At 41.4% G+C, this 13,764-nt stretch overlaps 1 protein-coding gene across 1 annotated transcript in view; it reads left to right on the top strand.

Moving 5' to 3' along the window:
- The window catches only part of FAM193A (family with sequence similarity 193 member A), a 106,112-nt gene that overhangs the window by 5,490 nt on the left and 86,858 nt on the right, over positions 1-13,764 (top strand). The window lies entirely within an intron of this gene.

Here is a 13,764-nt window from a genome sequence, read left to right on the forward strand (position 1 = left end):
AAGCTGTTGGTCCTGGGAAATGGGACTTGGGCTTTGACCTCGGGCCCCAGCAAGTCTAATGCCAGCCCTGGTGAGCCACAGTTAGAGAACGGCTGTCCTAAGGTATCTATCTGTGATTAGAGAACCTTCCTGAGGATAAAGATCCATTGAAGTCATGCTTTCAAGGAGATGGGGAGATGATTGGGGGCACAGACCTGCTGAGGTTGTACAGGGTTTCCTAGATGTGTTCTGTGATGTTCTAGGAAGGATCTTTGTGGAACCAGAGAATCCATGGATTTATGATTTTTAGTTCAGCTCCTCATTCCATGGTAGAGGGATCAACCTTCACCTTTGATGGAAAGTGAGGAGGCTCTGCTTTTTCTTCCTTTTGAGGTGCCCTTTGCTGGGTTTATTGCAGTAAGGGGCAATCTAGCCTCCGATTACCAAAATCTGTGAAGAAATATTCTATCTGGAATATTCCTAGAATAGTTGATATCTGAGAGTGCTGGTGTCCACTTCCAGTAGTATCATAGTCCAAAAGTTGGGAAGCTGGGACCTGATATTTCCAATGCTTATTTTTTAAAAAAAATTTATTTAGAAGGGGAACTGCCAAAATTCCAATGCTGTGTTCTTACAAGACAAGACAGCAATAAAATAAGTATTCCACTATTTCTTTTTCTGGCCTGATTTTTACTAAAATTCATACTGAAAACTCCCCAATCAATTATTTGGTATTAGACTGTTGTCTTATATTCAGGACATGGCTGTGTTAAAATATGTAAGGGGGGGAATTTTTCTACTATGGTGGGGAACTTTCCTGGCTTCTGTATTACCCCAGTGGAATTGAGTAGCAAAAGGATCTGACTCCCTACACCCGCATGCCTTGAGGACTCCTCTTTCACTTTGTAACACTGATAAGACTTGACCCAGGATTCCTGGGAGGCTTAAACCGCAGTCTCGTTGTGGTCATTTAGGACAGGATAGCACAGTGCTTTTCAACTTTTTTTTTTTTTTTTTGCTGATACCTCAAGCCACCATGGGCCCCTACCATAGAAGAATACTGACTGAAAAGAATTAAACTATAAGTGTTGCATGTGCTCGGCCCAGCATTTGATGCAGTGTGATGCACTAAACTGTGGGTTCCTATGGTAATGACAACACTTCCAGGTTTTGACCTGAAAGTGGAGGTATTCACATACTTTTGAATGATCAGAAAACCAGGATCTGAAACTTTATTTTCATAATCACCTTTCACACACCCCTTACACGTAGTCTGCGGACCCCTAGGTTTGAAAACCACTGGGCTAGTATGTCCCCACTCTGGGATATTCTCTCCACAGTGGCCACTTCCCAGCCCCACTGATCACTACATTAAGTTTGAACCAAATCCAATTTATTAAACAGCAACTGTAAGAAAAATAAGGGAAAAATGGAGAAGGTTAAAGGAACATGGAGCCCTGCACTATGGGTGTAGAGAACACCATAAGCAGTAGTCTCTGTGACTTAAGAAAAGTTCACAGTTTATTCCTCACATATTCCGGGCCTCTTTCCCAAGGCCTGGCTGTGCTGCAGTGATACTGCAGATCAGACACTTGCTTTGGTCAGAGCCAGATTAATCTTTTGTGGACCCCAGTGCCCGGACTGTGGCCCTGCCCCTGCTCAGCCTCTTCCCCCACAATTCCCTGCCTGCCGCTCGCTCCTTCTTTCCCTCTCTCCCCCATGCGAGTGGCAGACAGAGCTTGGGGGGGGGAAGAGGCTGAACTGGGGTGGGGCCATGGTCTAGGCATCAGAACCCCTTTTGTATGTGGTCCCAGCGCCGTTGTAAACCCAGTACTGGCTCTGGTGGTGGCCGCATGCCCTCAGGCTCCAGGTGGCAGGGCCCTTCTCCCCAGTGTTGGCCCTTCTGTCAGTTTCATGTCCCCTCCTCTAGTCCAGCCTGCAAGGCCCTCATGTCTGGCAGCATCTCCCTCTGCTTGGCCCTCTCTGATTAGGGCCCCACCTTGCTCTCTCCTGCCACTCACTGTGCCTGACTCCAGTGATACTTGTGGCACAGCTGGCATCTGCTCCCCAGCTCTGGCCCTGCAGCTCCCTGCTGTAGCTCAACCCTGGCTCACCATCAGAGCTACTGGTCTGTGCTACTCCAGCTCCCCAGCTCTGCCTCCTCTGGCTCAGTGCTACTGTTGCTGCTTTGCCCCCAGCTCAAGTCTGGCTGCTGAACTCTCCTTAGTTCTGCTCTAGTTTGCCACTGGCAGTCCCAACTCACATGGGGTATGGGTCCCAGGCTCAACTCCCTCATTGGCCTACCTGCCTGTCAGTCTTGCTGACTTGGAGCACTGGCCTCTTCCCATTTACCCTGGGCACTGTCAGTCTCAGGATCCTGATTTTTCTCAGTCCTTCCCCTTTCTCATGGTATTGGGAGAGGACCAACCAAAAAAGAACACACTAAGTTTCAGTACGGGGCCAACAGTCCTGTTACATATCCATTTGACCAATATACTAATTCTGAGTTCTAATCGATTAAATATGTAGAGCAAATGAGATATATAACACTCAAAAAACATTTGTAGTCATTACTGATGCATATATTACTTTAGACTGACCACTAATTGAGGCCAATTTTTTTCTTTTTTTTTAAAAAAGCACTCGTGTTCTGTACTGAATTGGGCCTGATTATAGTGTTGAAAATGCCCATTCTATTACATTTCAGTCTTTATAAAGAGGTAGAAACATGAAATTTTTAGCCGTTTCTCTAAAAGCTGTCTTTGGAATGAATCAAATTAGAAAAATATATTTACTAAAACACTGTTTTATGATACTGGAGATTGTGCCTATTTAGTTTCCACCCATTTACTCAAAAAGTGTATTCATGGCATCTTTCTAAGACATGTAGCATGCATTTGTTTTTTAAAAGTGGAGAATGTTAATTCTGGGTCCACTTTAAAACTAAAATTCCATTGATACTATGTTTCTTAAAATTTTGAAATAAAAGAAGTCTGCTAACTTAGTTCACTCCTTGTAATAGCCTACAATTTTACTCAGTATTTTTCTGAAGCAAAGTTATGATAGTACAGCCATGAAATCTTGCTGTTGCTAAAATCTTTTTCCTGAAGCCAGTGAAATAAGATGGGGAGGGAGTATAAAGAGGTAACAGGGAGTATAATTGAACTTCAAGAATTGTCTTCAAGTGCAATATTCTGCACAATAGAGGTCTTTCAGTATATATATAATGACCCATTGAACTGAGCCGTGATAGCTTTGTAAAAGAGCTAATTTTAAAGTACTTTAGAATAGTAAATAATAAAACAGACATTTAATTCTGTTCACTCACGAAGTATGAAATTCATAATTTTTCAGAATTGAGATCTTTGTTCTTCATTCCATTTCAGATCCCTTAGGAGGAAAGGAAGGAGCATTACTTGTCTAAATTATTGAAATAATTTGTTGCTTTTGTCACAGTGTGTCAGTTTTGTTCACTTTCATATTTAGAATCAGTAACCATTATTTTTCACTGGAGGTTAGAGCTGAAATTCATATTCTTCTAAGAAGTGTACCTGATCTAGAAGGATGAAGTAAACTACTCATTACAAGTACTTTAAGCTGACTTATTTGAAGAGCTCTTGTCTAGAGAGAGTGAAATTTTATCTTTTTCTGCTAGATTAATGAGATCCAATGGCTGGAACAGCAGAAGCTAGAGAAAGTCACAGTAGAAATAAATGTCTTTTTTTTTTTTTTTTTTTAAAGTGTGGATATTGACCATTAGCATAAAGTTTTCCTGGGTCATCACTTCTGCAGAATATTTCTTATTTTTTTTATTTTTGCACACGCCTACACACCACACTAGCATGGGATGTTAAAATTATATCAAATATATATATAATAGATTTATATTAAATATACATGCCCTTAATACTGTATGATTGCTAAATGTGACCAGAATGTAAATTTATCCAATCATGGTATGCCGGAGTTTGCAGACAGATGGCTCTAGTGCTGCGGTAGCTGGTGGTAGCTTTCCAAGCTGTGACAGACTGAGAACTGACAAGGTTGTTTTCACTGCTTCTCTTGAAATCCCTGTGGCTGCTGTTAAGTAAATTCTAAGTCAACTCTGAATTTTGGGAAATCTGTAAGCAACGGGAGATGCAAGCACACTGAAACTGTTCATTGGAAAGCATAACTCACAAGCAGGCTGGGGAAAGGATTGAATATTGGGCACATCCCTCCACAGCATCCATTAGCGGGTTGTGGAGGGTGATATAGTAGCAGAAACCCCACTCACAGTTGCAATACCTGGGAGACATCAGGGAGAGGGGAAACATAGAATGCTCTTCTGTTCTGGCAATGCAGGTAGTGGGAGGAGCTTCAAAGGCAAGATGGAACCACTGATCAAATTCCAGGGACAGCATCCTGGCAGGAATTGAATTGTAACAGTCCCTTTTCCCAGCAGCTGGTGGTTTTCCCCTGGATGAAGGGGACGAGGGGGAGGTTATATCTTCTGTATATTATGTTTGATTTAGTCCCCTGGCTGTTAGGAGTCTGGTAAAATCTCTAAGCCCTGTCTGAGGGGCTCTGTAGGTGATTGAGTATAGGGATGGATGGGCGGGTAAGGAAGATGGACTAAACTGAAGAGACTTCGGGGGCAGACTAAATAGGCTTTCTACCTTGATGTAGGGAAAGAGATAATAGGAGAGGGGGAAGAGAATGAAAAGAGAAAACACTAACAAACCAGGAAAAGATGGATAATAATCAGAGATAAAAAGAGTTGATGAAACCAGGAAGGGAAAGAATCTAAACAGAACTAAATTTTTTAAAAAATTGTATTGAAATGTGACTGACAGTGCTATAGAGTTCATAGATTCTAGGGCTGTAATGGACCTCGAGAGGTATAGAGTCCAGTCCCCTGCCCTCAGGGGCAGTTAAATGCTTTATTCCTTTGTTACTGGGGATATGGCCTGAGGGACAAGGGTGCATGTGTCATGGCATTACAGGTATTTTTTTTTACGTTAGCTAGTAAGATTAGCCTTTGGGTTCATAGGTGTTAGATAATAACAGAGCTTAAAACATTTACCTCTCAGTGCCTGTGTATTATAACTAATCACGGCCATTCACTTGGTAAAACTAATACAGATCCAAAATGGGCAGAGAGTCTATTATATTCTCAGAAGAATTTTTTTAGTGTGAATTATGAGTCTTCATAATCTGTGCATTTAATTATTGGGGTTTAGCATTCTGTTACAAATAACTATTTTTATATCTTTGAAAACAGTCAGTGTTACTGTGACATTCTGCAAAGTATTCTGAGTCTCCATTGACTTGTATTCCATTTAAAACCTCATACTGTCAGAATGCATCTATGGCAGTACAGTGCAAATGAGAAGAGGTGGCATTGCTGGCTTTGGAATGCATACTGTCCTCAACCACTTGTTATCTTCAATGCTTTTTTGAGGCGAGGAAACTGGTGTCAAGTATCTTTATGCTGAGGTGGCTTCTGAGCCAATAAATAAACTATAGCTGTTGTGACTTTCACTTCTCTTACACATCAAGAACTAAGTGTTACTGCTCTTAAATGGGGCACTAGTTTTTATTTGAAAATTAGATCTGCTTCATTTCTTACTTAACCAGTATGCGGAAGTGGTAGTTTTAACTCCCAAAGGTAAGCATACAAAAAGCTCTGAGGATGGTGCTAGAATCAAACGTGGTGTGAAAGCATATATAAACTGTTTACAAACTATCATTTTTCTCTAGTTTTTAATTATCTTAATCCAAAAAAAATTGTGTGGAAACTCCACCTGATTAAAATGCTTTGAGTTAATGATCTTTTGAGAGCATATTTTGATGCCTTTTATGGCAGTTAAGGCAAAATATGGAAACAAAATTTTGGCACAGTAGTGTAGATATTTAAATATTAAACTGAACAATTTACATGGCTCAAACTTTTTATAGCCGGGGTTAGAATGACCTGTGAAGCTTTGTGATTTTAATTAGAATGCTACCATTGAGTATGAATTTCTGGACTTCTGTCACTAATAGAAAATTGTTATCTTAAGTAAGACTGTATGAACATCATGGCATGTGTAGTACATTCTCTCCTATATGTATTCCTGTACATTGTTATTTTTGGGTAGAAAACCACTTATATAAAAGACATCATTTGAGTTCTTATTAAGCAAAGGTTTTGAAATGGCTACATAAAGACTAAAGCTACTGTAGTTCCTTGCTAGCCCTGCTCATTTAATCTCATTTGTAGTATTTAGCAGCCTTTGGAAACAGAATACTTGCCTTATAAAACATTCATCTTGCCACCAGCTTTTTAACCATGTCTGGGCTAGTGTACTGCTTTGTCAGTCTTTAGTGTTTATAACTTACATGAAGTTAGTGACCAAGTAATTGCTTAGCTTTCTGAACTGTTACAACTACTCCAGGCTGTTGATCCTCAATAAGCTGCTGCTACAGCAGGTGATAAGTTAATGGTATTGTTTGGGGTTCATTAGAAGTGCTTCATGCTCTTGTTGTAAGATAGCAGCGACTTGTGTAGATATAGGTAAATTGCTACAGAAGAAAGATGTTTAGTGTTGGAAGCACAGGTCGTCTTCAGTTTGACTTACTGTAATATAAATCAGTTTTGAAGTTTTACTGTGTAGATGTATAGGAGATAAAGGACTTCTTCACTCCTGAATGGGCGACAGGATGGTTCACTTGATGGTTACCTGTTCTGTTCATTCTCTCCGGCGAATCTAGCATTAGCCACTGTCTGAAGACAGGAAACTGGGCTAGATGGACCTTTGATCTGACCCAATATGGCCGTTCTTATGTTCTTAAAAGATATATTCTCTCTTCCCAATCCCCAAGATTATTCTTGTTGCTGCAGTTGTATGTTTGGTTGTCTTTATTCTGTGTTCTCCTCTCCACTGGGCTGTTGTGAAGGTTTATCTCCATTACCCTATTCCTTTCCCTAACTTCAATTTGTGGAGTTTTCTTGGTTAAGTAGCATTAGTGTCTTCCTCTGCTTCTGCTCATAACTACTCCAAGCAATAGTGGAGGGAAACTGATTTTTTTCAGTTTTATTGTTACCCATAGGGTTCTGAATAGGTGTAGTGAAAATGAACAAGACTACTCCTTCTTAGTCTACTGATGCTCAGAACTTTCCCAAGTTGTTATAGGGGCACTGGAGCTGTCTGCAGATTTAGGAAGACAAAAATGCATCCGATATACTTAGCTTTCCAAATGTGAACCTTCATCACAATGATAAGAGTTGGAATTATTTTAAAAAGAAAACTTCGATTCTGCAGAAGCTGATGATACTCTCAAGGAGATCTTATCACTTTTTATAGGATAGAGGGTTTTTTCAAACCATGAATTCTGATTCTATATTGAGAACTGGCTACCATACTTACTTCAAGTTCATGACTACAGAATATTGTAAACATTCTATGGTGCAGCTGTTACACCTCTCTTCTGCTCTGCGCTGCGCCCACCGCCCCGGTAAAATAATCCCAAAAGAATAGGTAACATAAACAAATATGAGTTATCTATTATATTACGTTTTTATCTTGAGGGGGGGGAGGGACACAGTTTCATTGGTTGCATAGTTTAGAGTTTTGTGATCCACCGAGGTGATAAACAGTAATATTCAAGGTCACCGAACAGCTTTAATGCTAGTCTGGATTTCAAAATTCTAACCTTTTACTTTAGTGACAACTGTGGAATAGGTATTTAGGTCTCTTCTAAAAATCTCTTCCATCTTATCACTACTTTTTAACATGGCTGACATTGCCTCATAGCAGTAGTGAATAGGAACAATCTTGGTTTATGCTTCCAGATCTATTTGTTTGTTTTTTAATCAGAGGAAAGTATTAGATCATCTGTTCTTCAGCAGGTTATTGAAACACAACTGGTAATCACCCAGTGAAGATATGTTTCTGAAATATCTATGGGTACAGTTTCCCAAGAAAAAATTAAAAAACAAAAAACAAAAATTGCTTTTTTTTTTTATAAAAAGCAGTTGTCACAATTGCAAGAAATCTAACCCTACCCCACCCAAAAGACTCACAACTCAGAGTGATTGGTTTGGCAATGTTCATGCTTCATCATGTGAAACAGCCACATTTGCATTCATATAACTTCTGATTCTTAAAATGGAGATCCACTGCCTTAGATGGCAGAGTCACATGTTAGAGACTTCAAATTCAGTAGCACAAAACCTTAAAAATCCAGAAATCAAGAGCTAAGATTATTTAGCAGCTAGACTGAGTAGATCTGTGGAGAAGGGGAAAGGAGAGGGAAGTAGAGCTGCCCAGTGAGGTGTCTTGCTGGTAATCCCAGTCTCCCAACCCAGTGTCTAGCCTGCTTGCCTCATTTCTTTTCCTGTTCTTCTCTAACAGCTAAGCCTTTGTTTGGGAACAAGGAGCTGGGCTATGTAATTGGCCTGGGAATGACAACATAGTGTGGGGCCATGGAGACAGCAGCGATTCCACAGCCCAGACCTGTTTCTTCCTTTGCCCTTCCTGACATAGATTAGAATGACCCCATGGCCCCCAGCTCCCTACCCATTTTTCTCTCTCTAATATTGATAATGTCAGTGTGGTTAAATATCTACTTTGACACCTACTTAGTAAAAACCTAGAAAATTCCCCTACAAGATGTCACTAATTTGCACTGTAGTATATTTATCTGACAGTAAATTTGACTTGTAACTGCACATCCTTTAGTGTAGTCACCCAAACTGCCAGTTCTGTCAACATTCACAACTACACTAATCTCAATTTGCATACCTTGCTATTCGAACCTCATAATAGCCAAGCAGTCAAACTCAATTTTAGTCTAAAATAACCACCCACAATGCACAAGCAGAATTCACCACAATTACATTTAAATGCCCAACCTTAACTTTGGCCTTGGATAGAGTAAGAGAGATATGTTGTGGTAAAAACTGTTAATAGTCTCTGTACATAAACGTCTGTTCTGAGGTTTCATAGATTGATAATTTAAGGTCAAAAGGGACAATCATGTTTGACCTGTATATCGTAGGCCATTAATTTTCACTCTGTTTTCCCTGTAGTATAGAATCATAGAAATGTAGGGCTGGAAGGGACCTCATCTAGTCTCATTCCCACCCCTCGTTTCCCAATGCTGAGGCAGGATCAAGTATACCTAGACCATTCCTGATAGGTACTTGTCTAACCTGTTCTTAACTTTCAGTGATGGGGATTCCACGGCCACCTTTGCAAGTTTATTCCAATACTATATCTAGATTTTAGGGGAAAAAAATTTAATCTAAATCTCCCTTGCTGCAGATTAAGCCCATTACTTCTTTTCCTACCTTTAGTAGACATGAAAGCCGTTGATTACTGTCCTCTTTATAAGAGCCCTTAACATACCTGAAGGCTTATCAGGTCTCCCCTTCAGTCTTCTTTTTCAAGACTAAACATGCCCAGTTTTTTAACCTTTCCTCATATATCAGGGTTTCTTAACCTTTTATCGTATTGGTTGCTCTTCTCTGGACTCTCTCCAATTTGTCCACTTCTTTCTAAATGTTATGCCCAGAACTGGACACAGTACTCCAGTTGAGGCCTCACTAGTGCCAAGTAGAGAGAGACTGTTCTCTCCCATGTCTTACATATGACGCTCCTGTTAAAACACCCCGGAATATTAGCCATTTTTGCAGCTGCATCACCTTGTAGACATAATCAATTTATGATTCACTCTAACCCCCAGATCCTTTTCTGCAGTACTACCACCTACCCAGTTATTCCCCATTTTGTAGTTGTGCATTTGATTCTTTTCCCCCTTCCTAATTGAAGTACATTGCACGTTATTGAATTTCATCTTGTTGATTTCAGACCAATATTCCAATTTGTCACAGTCATTTTGAATGGTAATCCTGTCTTCCAGAGTGCTTGCAACCCCTCTTAACTTGATGTCATCACAAATTTTATAAGCACACTCTCCACTCCATTATCCAAGTCATTAATTAAAATATTGAATGGTACTGGTCCCAGGACAGACCCCGTGTAATTTGACTAGATAAATCCTCCCAGTTTGAAGCAAAACATTGATACCTACTCTTTGAATGTGGTCTTTTAACTGGTTGTGCCTCCACCTTGGAGTAATTTCATCTAATCCATATTTCCATAGTTTGCTTTTGAGAATGTCAGGGGGGTCAAAAGCCTTTCTAAAATCAAGATCACATCTCCTGCTTTCCCCAGCCACTAGGCCAGTAACTCTGTCAAAGAGAGAAATTGGGCTTATCTGGCATGCTTTGTTTTTGCCAAAACCATAGTGGCTATGCCTTATAACTCTATTCTCTAGATCAGGGGTTGGCAACTACGGCACGCGTGCCAAAGGCGGCATGCGAACCAATTTTTGATGGCATGTGGGGTGGGCTGAGCTGCTCAGCCTGCTGCTGCTCTGGGGGTTCTTGTTGCTGGCATCTTGCCAGCTAGGGCCCACTCAGCATCTGCTGCTGGCCTGGGGGAAGGAACCCCAGACCGGCAGCAGGCTGAGATCCCAGCTGGCAGGAGCCAGTGGCCGAAACGTGAGAGCAGGGTGGGCTGAGCTGCTCAGCCCACCCCTGAAACCCCAAGAGTTGGGCAGGCTGAGGTGCTCAGCCTGCTGCTGCTCTGGGGTTCCGGCTGCTGGTCCCTTAGAGCTGGGGTCCCCGCCACAGCCCCACTCAACTTGCTTCCGGTTGGAGTTCCAGTGCAGGCCCACTGCCAGACAGGGTCCAGGCTTCTGGCCCTGCTCAGCCCTACCAGGCACCAGCTCCACTCACCTCGGCTGACGATCTGGGGTTTCAGGCGCTGATCTCCTGCCAGCTGGTTATCAACTAGTAACTCAGAAGCCTGTGTACAGCTTAAAGTATCCAAATACATGCCACCAGACATTGGAAAACTCAGCAAGGAAAAGCAAGGGCAAGGATCACACTAAACTAATAAGATCTGCATTTTAATTTAATTTTAAATAAAGTTTCTGAAACATATGAAAACCTTGTTTACTTTACATATAATAGTAGTTTGGTTATATATTATAGACTTGTAGAGAGACCTTCTAAAAAACGTTAAAATGTATTACCGGCATGCAAAGCCTTAACTTAGAGTGTATACATGAGATTTGTCACACCACTGCTGAAAGGTTGCCGACCTCTGCTCTAGACTGCGGCAAATTGTTTATAATTTGTTCCAGTATCTTTCCAGATATCAAAGTTAGGCGGATTGGTCTGTAATTCCCCAGGTCCTCTTTGTTCCCATTTTTAAAGATAGATACTGTGTCTGCCCTTCTTCATATGTTCTTGAAAATAATCTCAGATGGTTCAGATATCGCTTCAGCTAGTTTAAGTACCCACAGGTGAATTTTGTCAGGCCCGTCTTGCTTGTTTGCATCTAACTTGTCTAAATATTCTTTAACCTGTTCTTTTCCTATTCTGCGTTATATTCCTTCCCCCTTGTCATTGATAGTAATTAGTGAAGACTGAAACAAAGTAGGCATTAAACATCCCAGCTTTACTGATGTCATCTGTTGTTAGCTCACATTCCCTATTAAGTAGTGATTCTACACTATTCTTTGTCTTTTGCTGATGATGTATTTCTGGAACCTCTTCTGTACATAGGGATTTCCCTGTGTACATAACCAAAGTGCTCTCCATACCTCCCCCCATCCCCGCCTAATCCATGAACGAAATGAGTGAATGAAAAGCAGATGCCAGCTCTACTTCCGTTTGTTTGTAGCTGAAATTCTTCTTATACCAGCAAAAGAATGAACTAGATACCTTTTGTCTTAAATTGGGAGTGGGTCAGGTGCCATCTCTAAACATTGTAAAGGAAAATTCATGCAGAAACATACTCAAGTTCCCTTCTCCTTCATCAGGCTCATCTGCACTCATTAGCAGGATTGGCTAGACAGTGCTGGAGTCTCAATCATGTCCTGGCTCATAGCCTGGCTAGAGTCCCCTGCTGCACTCCCTACGCCCTTGCCCCCCTTCCTGGCCACTGTTCATGGCAAGGGTTTCTGTCTTGGGTTCCTCCAAGGTATCCACATGGTCTATGGGTTGCTGATGGGATCTTCGTGAGCTATGGCGTGCAGTTCTAAAAGCAGTAGGTCTGTTGGGCAGCACCAGATCTATTATTGGCCTCCCTGGCCTTATGGCACAGCCCCTTCAGTTTCATGCAGTACTGCTGCTGTTTCCCATCATAGCCCTTTACCGTATGACTCGTGCAATCTTCCTGTAGATGTTGATGTTTCTGGTCTGTAGCTGTGGTTGCACAGCCTGTCCTGGGCCTGTGGGAAAAGAGATCCAATATTTCCTGTCTCTTCCAGGCAGGAGTATGTCTAGTGCATAGAGCCAGCATGGTCAGTCGGTCAGTTGCTCACAACATGGGTGAGCTGCTAGATGTGGTTGCCAAGATGGGCAATCAGGAAAAAGCATTTAAAAAATGTGAAGGGCTTTAAAGGGGGTTGTGGCTTCCAGTCTTTGTAACTCCTGAGTGGTGAAGTTTAAAACTGTGACCAGAGCGGTCACTATCGCAGGGAGTATGGGGCATTGTGGGATTGCTCCTGGAGGACTGTTGACACGCAGGTCATGAAGTGTCTACACTTGGACTTTATAAACCTCAGTAGGTCGACCAACCATGGTTCTGTGCAGTTTGGAGAAGTGCTTTTACTGCATAGCTATAATGGGGAATCTTATGTCAGCTGGAGACAAATTTGGGTGTCGATACACCCAAATAAGTCAGTGGAAGGTGATTTATGGGATCTAACTTTGTAGGGTAGACCACACTTTAAATCATAATTGGGCATCTGAGTTGACATCTTAGACCTATTTTTAGGCTTTTTGCAGACTTCCATAGACAACTGTACATCCGTTACTCGGTGCTCACATTTTTTTTAGGTTTTCTTCACAACTGCTAGAGACTTCCTTTCTTTTTGGATCTTTTTTATTGGTTTTTATTTTTGTTTAAATGAAAGCATGCTGGCATTTCCAAGGTAACAAATCAGTTTAGCCAGCCAATAGATTAAAGAAACAGAAAAGCCCTTTCATTCTCAAGGAACATATCTCAACCCTCTCTGAAAACTGTTATCAAATACATGAAGTAATTAACTTACTGATGTCTACTTTTGTAAGTAAAATACCTCCTTCTGTTGGTATGGCTTCATAATTTTAACTCCTGTGTTCCATTTTGGGAGATTGCAGACACTTAGCTTTTTATTTAGTATGCCTAACCATAACTTCTGGCAAAATCATCTTTTCTTGGCAGAGGGGCTTAGGGATCTGCCTTTTAGTCAGAGAGTTTTCAGTTACCCCATTCTCCAGTAACCATAGCCTACATTTTCACCTGTCCCAGCATCTGAAAATTAGGCAGAATGGAATTCTTTCCTTTTTGTCTTGCCTTATACTTTGTGTTAAGAACATAAGAACAGCCTACTGGGTCAGACCAAAGGTCCATCCAGCCCAGTATCCTGTCTACTGACATTGGCCAATGCCAGGTGCCCCAGAGGGAGTGAACCTAACAGGTAATGATCAAGTGATCTCTCTCTCCTGCCGTCCATCACCACTCTCTGACAAATAGAGGCTAGGAACACCATTGCTTACCCATCCTGATTAATAGCCATTAATGGACTTAACCTCCATGAATTTATCCAGTTCTCTTTTAGACGCTGTTATAGTCCTAGCCTTCACAACCACCTAGCCTTCACAACCAGGCAAGAAGTTCCACAAGTTGACTGTGCACTGTGTGAAGAAGAACTTCCTTTTATTTGTTTTAAACCTGCTGCCCATTAATTTCATTTGGTGGC

This window comes from Gopherus evgoodei, chromosome 5, assembly GCF_007399415.2.
Source record: "Gopherus evgoodei ecotype Sinaloan lineage chromosome 5, rGopEvg1_v1.p, whole genome shotgun sequence".
Taxonomy (NCBI): domain Eukaryota; kingdom Metazoa; phylum Chordata; order Testudines; family Testudinidae; genus Gopherus; species Gopherus evgoodei.